Raw genomic sequence first — 13,817 nt, 5'->3', positions numbered from 1 at the left:
CTCTTGACTTTGTCTATTACTGTAATCAGCTGAATGACAATAAAATTATTATTATTATTATTATTATTATTGCTCCTGCATATATTTATTAGCGCAATGGCATTGTGCTGTATGTACGTTATTATAGACACTCACAAGTAATGTGATATCTTACACTGTTTACATCTAAATGGAAGAGACAAATCAAAAACTCAAAATAGGGTATTATATCATGGTATTAAACTGTACAACAGATTACCAATAGAAATAAAAGATGTAAATGATCCCCACACCTTTAGTCAAAGGCTAAAAAATATTTAATAGACAATAGCTATTACACTGCAGATAAATAATTAAAATAACTATAGACTAATGTTCATGAACATTGTACAGCATAACAAATTTAACTTGACATGATTAGAAAAGTAGAACTAAGTATAGGAGCTGTATATACTGTAAAGAGACATGTTTATTTTATAAGAAATATTGTACAAACATTTGATGACATCCTTTCAGTGTATATTGTTCTACGGATGAATAAATAAATAAATCAATCAAGCAAGCAAGGCATAACCTTCTGCAGGAGGTCACTAAGTGCTTCAAACTAGTCAATAAATTAAATTTCATTTCTGCAACTGGTTGCTTATTATTTCATTATACATGACTACAATTGCTGAAGATGGGCAAAATACTAAAAAGAATACTGTTTTTACTACAAACCCTGCTTTGCAGTGCAGTACAAGATAATCCTGGAATCATCTTACATAATTCAATTCAATTCACTTCATTTCAATTTATTATCATCCATTTTATCATATACATGATACAGGAATTGTCATATGGAAAGGGAGAGAGAGACAGAGACAGACAGAGAGAGAGAGAGAGAGAGAGAGAGAGAGAGAGAGAGAGAGAGAGAGAGAGAGAGAGAGATAGCATGATTTATATTTTTAACAATTAAGGGAAATAACATTTTCTTAGTTACACTTTACATATTTTGTCTTCTTTTGGCCTGCAAGAAAAGTTTTATATAGAAAAATCCGTTAAAGGAAATACTGTTTTCATTGCCTTCCTTTTCCATGCAAGTTGAAAAAACAAAGGTTTATACAAATAAAAATATGAGTACTATCTGTTTTGATAGTAAAGAAATTCATCAACATTACAGACACTTTGACCTAATAGTAGCCTCTTTAATTCTTTTTAGATATATGTAAGTTTAGTATGTTTTTTATTTCTTTTGGTAAGGCATTGAACATTATTTTAGGTAGAAACACCACACTATTTTGGTACAGGGCTTTTGAATGTAGGTTTATATGGAAATCAAGCATGTTTCTTGTTTGATAGTTGTGTACTTCACTGTTTAGAGAAGAGAATTCTTGATTTGACTTGAGGAAACAAACTGATTCATAGATGAATAAACAAGGGAGGATCAAAACTTTCGGCTCCTTAAAGAGTCCTCTACATAGATCTCTGTAGGCAACACCCTTCAGACAGTGGCGATTCTAGGAGTCAGTCCAGGAGGGTGCTAATTGGGGGGGGGGGGGGGAGGAGGGGAAGGGGGGGTTTTGGTGGAATGGAATATCGCCTAAGAAAAGGAGAGTTGGGGTCCGCCACCAACGAATTGGTAAAATTTGGTGTTGCTTAAAGTAGTTTTTGGTAACTGTTTTGGAGTTCGGCATAAAAGATGTGTATTAATAAATAATAAGATGCCCATTTTAGGTTAAATGATATTTATTGGTTTAGATAGTAAGATGCTTGCTGCTCTTATTCTTTTCTTAAAATGTGTTTGAAATATTTTGCAACCTATATTGCTACATAATTATAAAATAACTATTCAGTCTGTTGGAGTAATATATTCGCTGATTTCTGATGTCATTTTATCCAGTGTAATATGATACTCCATTGGCAGGAAGTGTGTGTGTGTGTGTGTGGGGGGGGGGGGGGGCGGCGGCTATAGTTGCCCCTGCCTTCAGGATATGAATTGCTCTCTTTTGCAGCTTAAAATTTAATAAGTGTTACATGAGTGTTTAGTTCATAAAAGTGACTTTCATTCCATTTGGCTTCCTAAGTGTTATTTCTCTTTATTCTCCTTGCCTCTGTTTGTAGACGCCGAAGAAAGCTTCACAATTAGTTGTGTTACCTCCTATTGGTCGATTTGGAATAACTGTGCTGGGAGGCAGCCCAACAGCTAACACAAAGCTTATGGATTGACATGAAATTTATGTAACAAGAGATAATTAATACTTGCAGTACTGGACTTAAAGCATGAATTTTTGTTAAAAGTAAATTTGCTGCTCAAAAACAAAGATGATGTGACTTACCAAACGAAAGCGCTGGCAGGTTGATAGACACACAAACATACACACAAAATTCAAGCTTTGACAACCAACGGTTGCTTCATCGAAAAGAGGGAAGGAGAGGGAAAGACGAAAGGATGTGGGTTTTAAGGGAGAGGGTAAGGAGTCATTCCAATCCCGGGAGTGGAAAGACTTACCTTAGGGGGAAAAAAGGACAGGTATACACTCGCACCCACACACACACACACACACACACACACACACACACACACACACACACATATCCATCCCCACATACACAGACACAAGCAGACATTTGTAAAGGCCTTCCCCCCCCCCCCCCCCCCTAAGGTAAGTCTTTCTGCTCCCGGGATTGGAATGACTCCTTACCCTCTCCCTTAAAACCCACATCCTTTCGTTTTTCCCCTCTCCTTCCCTCTTTCCTGATGAAGCAACCATTGGTTTTGAAAGCTTGAATTTTGTGTGTATGTTTGTGTTTGTTTGTGTGTCTATCAACATGCCAGCGCTTTTGTTTGGTAAGTCACATCATCTTTGTTTTTAGATATATTTTTCCGACATGGAATGTTTCCCTCGTCACTATTAAGTTACGCTGATGTTACCTCTAATGTTCTGTGGTTGATGATCATACAGCCCATCCACTGAATCTTGATGATTTGCAGATGTTTTGCCAGATGGGAGAAATTACTGCCTCTTCTTACAATTGCAGGTTAAAGTCATTTGTAAAAATAAAAAACCTTGTGTATTTTATAATGCATAATATATTTTTCCCTTTTGTATTTTTATCACACCTAGCATTTACAGCAGTCATTGTTGACACAAGAGTAAATATTATATGTCCTTCTTCTGTGAGATCTGAAACTTAAATATTCTCAAGTGGGATTTGAAACAAAAGTTGTTAAAAAATTGAATATTCTCCTGGCATTTCTCGTTTGTTAGAAAAATTATTTTAAAAGCCTGTGTTTGCCATCTTCTCTGGTGATGTACCAATTTCTTATTACTAATGAGGAAAAGAAAACATTTATATAAATTGATATTGTGAGAAAAATAAAAAGGTATTACACAGTTGCCCCCAACAGTACACCAACAATGTTAGGTAGTATCACATGATTAATTGGTTGTCATCTATTACCAGTGAGGGGACTTAAAGCCCTTTATTTCTCGGTCTTTTAGATAGACTTAACAAGTTATTAAAAAGGGTTACAAATATCAAATAGTGTGTGTATTCAACAATGCTTGGTTTAGTCCAGTCTCATTCATTAATGTGCCCATGCACATGGCAAGTAGTTGGTGGCCATGCACTGGGATTTAAAAACTGTTTTGTCCTCACTGAATACTTCTAACTCATGCATGTCCATTTCACTCGGAGTGAAACAGTGAAGTCATCATGTGTTGTACCATGCATTTCTCCACAAACAATTTGTTCATTTCTTGGAAACAATGTGCACGCTTGATGTAATTTTGATGATATGACAGAGGACCTACAATTTTATGGCCTGGGACCATTGTTTAGCCATCGTAACGTGCTCATTCAGTGGAGAGGAAATCCATCAATCAGCCCCTGATGACATGGTAAGTTCCTTATAAAGCACTTCTTCATTTATCCAGGGTTGAGTGTAGTTTAGTAAAAATTTTTGTAGGTTTACAAATGCATACTAAGCATCAGCACACTTCACTTTTGAAAAAAATCACTTTTACACAGGTTCCTTGCTGAATTGCCATCCAACTCTATTAATCACTCATTTTGTATATAAGTGTCTGATTTCTTATGCTGTTACTCTTCAAACAAACAGAGTCAGAATTTTAATACATTCATATATTACATATCATTGCTGACATTGCCATCACACTTACTTCATAAACAGTCGAACAAGTTTAGTTTGTACATAATAGGCTTATTTACATTCACATTATAGAATAAATATGCGTAATCTCAGTTACATCGATCATTCTTATGTACATATATATATCCATATGTTTGTGTGCCACAAAACTTTGCATAAGAAATATTATACATAATTTCTTTCACATTGTTCATGAGAGCTTATTTTTTATTTATGGGGCAGATGGGAAGCATTGGCATTTACTTTGAATACAGTATGTGCTGCTTGTGTAACTACATTTAGCATTGCCTCAAGCAATGAAGGAAGGAATCTATTTGAGAACAGACTCATCGGATTACAATGGAAAGGATGTAGAACTCATTTATCATGTTGCAAAAATGGTTCAAATGTCTCTGTGCACTATGGGACGCAACATCTAAGGTCATCAGTCCCCTAGAACGTAGAACTACTTAAACCTAACTAACCTAAGGACATCACACACATACATGTCCGAGGCAGGATTCAAACCTGCGAGCGTAGCAGTTGTGCGGTTCCAGACTGAAGCACCTAGAACCGCTCGGCCACTCCGGCTGGCTATATCACGTTACAACAAGACTCTCAATCAGCATCGTTCTCATGATAGACTCTTGTTATGTTCTTACTACCTGAAATAGACATTGTTTACTTCAGACAATGGGTAACTTAAATATTCATGACGTGTTTAATTGCCATAAATGTTGTTGTCATTCAATGTGTAGGAATAATCCTGTTTGTGATGAATACCTTCATATACATATATACATATTATAAAGTGAAAATGGATGTTGGGAATTTTTGAGGCAGACTGTACCCCGTGTGTAGGTCGGCCTGTACCCTGTGTGTAGATTGGCCCTTTATTTGTTCGGTAGCATCAAACCTATATCACTTGTCACTTACCGCACTGCTACTGCTGATACTTTGAATCATTCATTTGTGCCAATTGTTACAACTAAATTTTATTTGCTTGAGGTGCAGCCTGTTACTCGTATGGTACCATGCCACTCTCAAAGCTTATCATCTCTTCTTTCACACCGTGTCATTCCACAGGTCGCTGAAACGAAAAACTTAAAACTAAATGTGTAGTAGCTCAATGGACATTGATTCAGTCATTCTTTTATGTCAGTATGCAACCGTTTTATTCACCTGTTCCACCCAGTACATCACCAGCTTCACTTACCTATACCCTGCAAAGAAAAGTATATACAAAATTCCATAAAACGTGAGATACTTGTGCTCCTATCTCTGTATCCTGCTGTCATCTCAGCTGTCATCACACATATCCTTAATTATTTGTTATATGTCCTGTAGTTCAGTTTCTGTAAACATCTGTGCATACCTGTATATAGTAGGTTAACATTATCATTTTATGTAGATATTACTTGTAGTCTCTTGTATATTTCCTTAGTTCAACATAGATGTAGTCAACCTTAAATTTATAGTTATTCCTTCTTTCTTCCTGTATGTATACAGTTCCTATAAATATGTGTGTGCGCAAGTTGCATTTAATTGCATTAACTGTCAGTCTTTTATCATGTCAGCTGCCTAATATTTAAATCTCCTGTGGCTGTGTTTACATGTGCATTCGTGCGAGTTGTTGCTTTCGCCTCAACATTATAATTACATCACAGCATACATCACAAGTTATGCTCTGCTTCACCACTCTTCATGTCAAGCAAATCACTGATTTGTTATACTAGCCCTCTCAATTTCACTTAGCTGCTACTATCAAAATACAAGTAAAAGTCTCTTATATCCAAACATGTTTCCTTAACACTAGTATTCAAAAGAAAACAGAAATTAAATTACTATTATGTACAGTCATTTTCAGTTAAAATACTTATGTCAGCAATGTTTATTCCACAAATGCCTTTAAGTCCTTGTGGGGATAGAGACCTCTGTGTCAACCAGTCCTCTCCTAAATCAGTTGATAAGCTCTGGAATATGAGACTTTGGAAATTATATACAGTCCTGATTTAAGTAATTGCCACTTCTTGTTTAACTTCCCTATTTTTGTTGGCCTAGGATGTGTTCATAACAGAACTTGTTGGCCCTCAGTAAACTGTGTAAAACGCTTCAGCTTCCAATCAGAGATTTTTTTCCTATATTTAGCCCTGTTTTCCAGTGTGATTACTGCTTGTTTAATTTTTTCCTCCAAGGTCATTTCCACTGATGGTATTTTTGGTAGTGGTGACTCCCATTTGTCCTTTTGTCTAGCATAAAACATTAATTCATTTTTGTGAAACCAGTGGAAGAATTTGTAAGATTGTTAATGACCTGGCATGAACGGTGTGACATATTCTACCCATTTCATGTGTGTGTGCGGTGTGTATATCCTTATGAACCAATTAAATTCCTTGAATACTCTTTCTACAGGCAATGCCTTGGGGTGGAATCTTGATACTAAGATTTGTTTTATATCCTGTGATGTCACAAATTGCTTCCATTTCTGTCCTATAATATATGAGGTATTATCAGTAAGTATAAATCGTGGCTTTCTTATTCTCCTCATGTAATCTTCTTTGATCGTTTTCCTGATGGAGGTCGCTGTTATGCTATGTACAGTGTACATCACAATATGCTTTGTAAAAACATCATATAGTGCTACTATGTATCTTACTCCACCCTTGCATTTTGGATAGGGGCCTGCTACATCTAGAGACACTAAATCTAGAGGGCTCTAAGTTAAAATTGGGTGAAGCTTGATATGTTTGGAAGAGTTAGAATGTTTTGCCTTCTGACACACTATACATTTTTGTAGTACCTGAAGTACTCGTCGTCTCAAATTTGGGAAGTAGCAGTGTTTTTACCTTTCTCATCGGTACATGTACTTACCCTGTAGTGTCCCCACACTTCGTGGTTGTACACTATGAATTCCTCAATGTACTTCTCAGGAAGACAAATGCACCATTGTTCTGAGTCGGGATGCTTGCAATAAAATAAAACACCCTTATATTCCCTGTACCACAATTTTACCTGTTTGTTGCCTTCCTGTGTTTGTTTTTGTCTGACTTTGACCCATCCTAGGTTCTGTTGTTGCATGGTTTTCATTTCTTTACAAAACTTACTGTAGTCAGATTGCGGTACTTTACTTTGCATAAGAAGAGTTCTTATTTCAGAATCCTGTACCAAATCTTCACTAAATTCATCTAGACCTTGAGGCAACCTTGATAGAGCTACAGCAATGATGTTCTGATTGCCATTGGTATAAATAATTTCGAAGTTGAATTCTTGCAAATATTGACACCACCTAGCCAATCTCCTGTGCAGTCATCTGCATGTCAACAATAATGAAAGGAATTGGTGATCACGATATACTTTTGTACTCTTACCCCATAAAAGTACTAAAATTTTCTGAATGCCCAGACTTTCTAATTCTGCCAAACTTTAATTCTGATGCAGAGTATGATCTTTCTGCATCAGTTAATGTGCTGGTAGCAAATCTAATTACCTTTGGCAATATCTTAACGTCTTCCTCTCTCATCTGGAACAGACATGCCTTCAGACCCTGCAAGAAGGTGTCTGTGTACAGACAGAAGTCTTTCTCCTTATCCAGGTGACTAAGTATATTTGCCTATTTAACATTATTGAAATCCTATTGGCACTTGTCATCCCATAGCCATGGTTTGTTTTTGTGTGATAAATTAAACAGGGTGTCACTGTTCATCAGTTGTTTGGGTATGAACTTATGGAGGAATGATGCTAATCCTAAATAAACTTATTTCTTGTTCGTCGGTGCAGGACAATTGCATATGGCGTCAAGTTTCTAAGTATCAGGGAGGATACCTTGTTTGGAGATAATGTGACCAAGAAATTTTACCTTCTCCCCCGCCAAAGTCAGACTGTTTTAAATTGGCTGTCACCCTATATTCTGAAAAATGCTGTAAAACTTTCTCAATCAGCTGACTGTGTTCTGACCAAGTGGGGGTTGTGATTAACAAGTTGTCAGCATAGACCATAACCTTGCGAAACAGCTCTGGTTCTAATACTTTATCTAATGCTGCAATGAAAATGCCAGACCAAATGGCAGGATGCAGTATTCAAAGTTTCTACCACAACATACAAAAGCTGTGTACTTTCTACCTTCTGGATGGAGTTGGATTTGCCAGTAGGACCTTCAGAGGTCCAATACGGTAAAATGCCATGTATTATGGAACTTCAACAGTTGGTGGTCCAGGTTGTCAGGTCTGATTCAAACTGGTACTAGGATCTTATTAATACCTCGAGCCTAGTTTACTTACAAGGGCAATATGGGGCTACAATAAGGTGAAAAGGAAGGTTGAAAGGTTCCCCATTTAATCATTCAATTGACTTCTTCTCACACTGCCTCTCTTTTCGCTCAAGGAATGGATTATGATGAGGCATAATAAATCCATTTTGTACTGATAATCCTTGATAACTCTGGGTTGTTTTCTAAATACATGTGCATACTTAATAACAGACCTGGAAGTTCCTGTTGCTTCTGTTCATTTAAGGTGCTGGGCTCACTCACCTTTTGTTCTACCATTTCATAGTTTACATCAGATTCTAGCACTTGTTCATTGTAGTGAGTGTTTCCAAACATTACAATAGAAAATACAGACTGAACTGTTGCATCAGACTCCTACTTCTGCTTGACCTTCTTGTCTGAGGTTTTTATTAAATAAACAGGAAATACATGCTCGTTTACGGTGAAGTAGCATTTACCACTTTCTATATCAATTTGCGTCTTATAAGTCCTACCTTTGTCCATCTCAATCAAACAATTTACCATTAATTTGTCAATGGTGAGGAAATTTTCAATGGAATAAGTGCTTATAATTTCACTGCTTTTGATTTCTTTTCGGTGGCCATCTGTATTCTACAGTTCTGCACTGGGAATGTGGGAATTTTACCTCTTTTCTTTAACTCTTGGAAAAATTCAGTTGACATTAAGTTAGTCATTGTACCTGTGTCTAAAACTAAGTGTACTTCCATGTTAAATACCTTTATATTTGTAACTGCCTGTACCTACTCTGCATACAAATTTTCTTGAACATTCTCCTCATGTCGGTGTAACTCATCTTTCATGTCACATTGTTCATCATATCTCCCTACCTGCTCAGGAGTGTGGAGCCTCACTGTGACCCATTGGAGTTTTCTGCTGGTGCAGGAGCATTGACCTCAACGACCGGAGTAATTTCAGCGAGCTGTACAGTGTGTGTTGTGTTACGCCAATTCATGTCATTGGCTGCGCGTGACCCATTTTCACACAAAATTATAGTTTATGCTATTATGTTGTCCAAAGGTTGGCTGTGGCACAGCATGCGGTATTTGATTGTTGCAGACAGCATGCCACTGCAACGGCTGGCTGTTACTATTTACGGGCAGCGAATAGCCTTGTACTGGCTTGTCTATTGTAATTGTTCTTATTCTGATAACCTCACTTGAATCTCTTGTTTGTCCCATTGACATCTCCATTCCCTTTCTGTATGTACTGTGTCAGATATGGTTTCCATGGTTGTTGGGTACTAACATTATTATTTACAGATTGGTTTCCAAAGACGGGTTGAGGTGTTTGTTTATCTGCTGCTTTTTGTTGCCATGGTGCCTCCTTATAAATCAGGGCAGTGGAATCCAAAACTGACAAAAAGTACTCAATGCCATGTTCTGCTATAGTTACTAATCTTTCCCTAATGTGTGGTGGAAGCTGACTCTTTAATATCTTCATTACGTCCACCTGTGATATAGGATTAGTCCAATATCTGTTTTTATTCAAATACTTTTTGAAATAACCCTGCAATCTTCCATGCTTACTATGAATTGGAGCTATGTTAAAGATTTAACATCCTAACTTTTCTTGAATGGCTTCTGACCAGTACATGTCTAAGAAAGCACATTCAGATTGCTCGTAACTGTGACAATGTTCTGCCATGTCAGTGGCCCACAGAAGAACACCACCTTGGGTGTAACCAACAGCAAATCTTATCTTTTGAGCCTCTGTCCAATTACACAGAAATACATTGCAGAATGCACTGATAAAAGCTATCGGGTTCATCCACTTTCCATCTGTTGAATACGTGGGAAACGGCCTATGTTTAAGCAACCCTTCATCAGCAAAGATGGTTGTTAAACATGCGGCATTATCTGACTTCGGTGTGTTATTACAACTGTGCAGAGTACTTTGTGACAGTTGCGCATGTATTGTAGGTGCTGCTGGAGGTAAATTATGAATTGTACAATCTTCACTTGTGCTCGCTATCAGGCTTGTGACAAGATGTGTATAACTATTACGTGCATCTGTCTTGGACACAGTTAGTGTTGAATATTAGCAACCTGACCTACTTCATTTGATGGTTTGATTTCCCTTTTCTTCATGGCCTCTTCTATGGGGTCAACATATGCTTTACATTCAGATACTATCTTCTGTACTAATGTACTACTTTAATCTAAGGTATCTGCTTCTGCTCTTTTGGTTATATCATATAAATTTTTCCTTATCTGAGTTTTTTCTCTTTTGGCATATTCAGACTATAATTCTAAGCTTTCTACAGGTTACTAAGCTGTTGTGTAACTGTATTGAATTTCCTCATATCCTGGAATGTTGTGTTCACATTTGTCAGTAATTGTTTGAACAGCACATTTGTGGTACTATTATTGCTGTTATAACACGTACTTTCCATTTTAATATTCAGATTACTGATAATCAGTGTCTGTCCTATGTTGTCAAAATACACTGCTGTTTCACATTCCTCTGTTTCATTTCGCAGCAATTTATCACTTTGGGAGATGCTGTAAATGGTCTCATTGATAGTCATCATGGTATCGTCTTAGTTTGTCTGTGTATCTGTGCTGTCGTTTGTTAACAACAGTTGATAGGACAACTCGTGAAACTCATGAAGACACATGCCTCCGTCCCAATGACATAGGTCTCTCCTCACTTAGCGTGAGAGGAATGTTACCTATCTCTCTCTGATACATGTTGACTTATGCACCACCATCTTGGCCGATTGCAACTTCTGTATTACGATCAACAATGGACAATTTTTGGTCAGCCATTTTTGTCATGCTAGCAATTACCAAAAAATTTTACAAAAATCAGTAGAAAAATTTTTATGCAAATAAATTTTACACCTGAAATCTGCAATTTACTATGAAATCGTGTTTCTATAAATTCTTGTTAATTTGTTGAAAAGTATTATGACACAAATGATTGAAATTTTCATAATAATTTATACTACACTGAAGAGTCAAAGTTAGGTATGATTTTAGATTCTTTTTGATTAATAAATTTTCTGCTAGGGAATTGATAAGGAAACAGGAAAGAAAGCTAAATACGACAAGAGAGGCGCTACTAAGCATAATCACACAAGCTATTGCATAAATTTTCTACCTTCTTTGTGTAGTCAAGCAACTCACTTATGTCTCCCATTGGCGATAAATTGGTCTTTTTAATTCTCTGCTTCTTGTTTTTTATATTGTGCACATTTTCATATCAAATGGCTTTTATTACACTTGTATTCATGCAATAAGAAAATTGACAAAAATTAGTTTTTCTTTTAGACAATAATGACAAGTTATTTTTTGATTTTATGTTTAACATTTACTAGAAAAAGTCTGTTCATGTTTAACTATGACTTGGTCCTGGAAAATTGGTCACTAGTTGAGTTTGATCTTGGTCAATTTTAGAATAACCGTGCTGGGAGGCAGCCCAAAAGCTAACACAAAGTGTATGAATCGGTATGAAATTTACATAATGAGAGATAATTAATACTTGCAGTACTGGAATTAAAGCAAGAATTCTTGTTAAAACTAAATTTGCTGCTATGAACAGTCTTCCTCACAATGTAAGAAAAATACAATGTAACTTATCAAAGTCACACAAACCGTATTCTGCAGCAACTTGGTGCTTAACAAAAAGTCAATTATTCTGGCTATTACAAACATATATATTTAATAGACATCATTATTAAGTTACCTCTAATGGTCCTGTGGTTGCCGGTCATACAGTCCATCCATTAAATCTTGATGATTAGCAGAGGTTTTCCCAGATGGGAGAAATTACTTCCTCTTCTTACAATTGAAGGTTTAAGTCCTACATAGAAATTTAAAAAAATCTTGGATCTTTTGTAACTCATAATACATATTTTTCCTTTTGCATTTTTATCACACATATCATTTACAACAGTCATTGTTGACATAAGAGTAAAAATTATATGTCCTTCTTATGTGAGATCTAAAACACAAGTACTCTCAAGCGAGATTTGAAACAAAAGTTGTTAAAAAAATGAAAATCCTCCTTGCATTTGTCATTTGTTGAAAACGTTCATATAAATTGATATCACAAGAAAATAAAAAGATATTACACATAGTTTCCTGGTGCCATTACAACTTTTGATTTCATCTATTAATAATATGGCTGTTATACATACTTATACACAAGGTATCAGTTGGAATTAAACATAATAAAAACTATGCCCAGCAGCGCTATAATGGCATGGAGAAACAGATAATAAAGACTAGAATGTGAATTTTTTTGGCACACAGTTTCTAATATTTGACAGAGAAAAACTAATTTCATATTGTAAAAATGCACTATTTCTATTAACTGGCTGAATTGCCTTACTGTGTTTTGTACATTGTGGTATCATTTTCATATGCATTATGTGAATAAATGGGAATGGCAGAAAGTATGCAAAAGTATAGGAAGATAACCAGACACTGTAAGAATTAAATGTTGAATTACATGCTGGAAGAACTCAGATTCGTTCTTCAAGGTTCAATGTGTGTGTGTGTGTGTGTGTGTGTGTGTGTGTGTGTGTGTTTGGGGGAGGGGGGGGAGATAGGAAAAGATAAACCAAAGCTATCACCACTGCATAAATGAGCAGAATTTACAAAGGATGTTAATGTTGCTTCTTACACAAAGTAGAAGGCAAAAGGGTATTAACATTGCTGAAATAACTCATATATTCCAGAGAACTTATGAAGTGCAGTAGGATTACTGCAACTATAAGTTTCCATAATAAAAAATAATAAAAATGATAGTGATTGAATTACTGCTGAAGATGCAGGAAAGATGGAGAATAAAGATGATAATGAAGATGAGTGTCAATGAGTTAAGCAAATGTAAAATTAGAGCAAAAGTAATGTATCTGTAATAGCTACACAGACAGTAAAGGAAGTGAGATTTATATAAAGAAATAGGTAAACATCTGTTGCATATGCTGCATCTGACTTGTCTCTGCAGATGAACAGAACCATCTGTCTTTTAAGTCTTTCTAAGACTATAAGAGGTATGCAGTCCCATACTTACTTTTAATTTTGTTGGAGTGGCCATTGTTTTATATTTTTCATTACATACATGTCTGTACTGAATAGAAAAATTCACTGTAACATTCAAAGGGATTAAAAACAAATGTGTTGTGTTGTACAAAAATAAAGTTTTAAATTTTAACATAATGACTCAAGCTCACAGCTGAAAACATTGGTTAACTTATTAGGCTTGTTAGATATTAATAAATTTGAAAGATACCACTCAAATTTTAAACAGTCTAGTATGAGTGCTATATCACTGTGGAAATATGTGTAAATGCACTGTGAGAACTTCCAGGGAAGTGCTCACACAGGAAGTCTCAGAAGACAGGAAGTTACTTCACTAGTGGAAAGAAAAGATGATGAATGTGGTTTCTTCAGCTAACCACAGTCTTCC

General features: G+C 36.0%; 1 long non-coding RNA gene across 4 annotated transcripts; it reads right to left on the bottom strand.

The window, feature by feature from the left end:
• Positions 1-3,066: 3,066 nt before the first annotated feature.
• Positions 3,067-13,697, bottom strand: LOC126187699 (uncharacterized). Of its 4 annotated transcripts, none has more exons than XR_007537776.1 (4): positions 13,582-13,697; positions 13,422-13,495; positions 12,087-12,203; positions 3,067-5,204 (listed from the first exon to the last, which is right to left on the bottom strand). It is a non-coding gene; the product is annotated as an uncharacterized LOC126187699 (long non-coding RNA). The 4 variants fall into 4 exon arrangements; XR_007537777.1 differs by having other exon boundaries at positions 3,067-4,779; positions 5,051-5,204; positions 13,422-13,688; XR_007537774.1 differs by having other exon boundaries at positions 13,422-13,688.
• Between the last annotated feature and the right edge of the window lie 120 nt (positions 13,698-13,817).

The sequence above is a fragment of the Schistocerca cancellata genome, chromosome 5 (genome assembly GCF_023864275.1).
Source record: "Schistocerca cancellata isolate TAMUIC-IGC-003103 chromosome 5, iqSchCanc2.1, whole genome shotgun sequence".
In the NCBI taxonomy this organism is placed as follows: Eukaryota; Metazoa; Arthropoda; class Insecta; order Orthoptera; family Acrididae; genus Schistocerca; species Schistocerca cancellata.
This window is presented reverse-complemented; position numbering and strand designations above follow the sequence as displayed.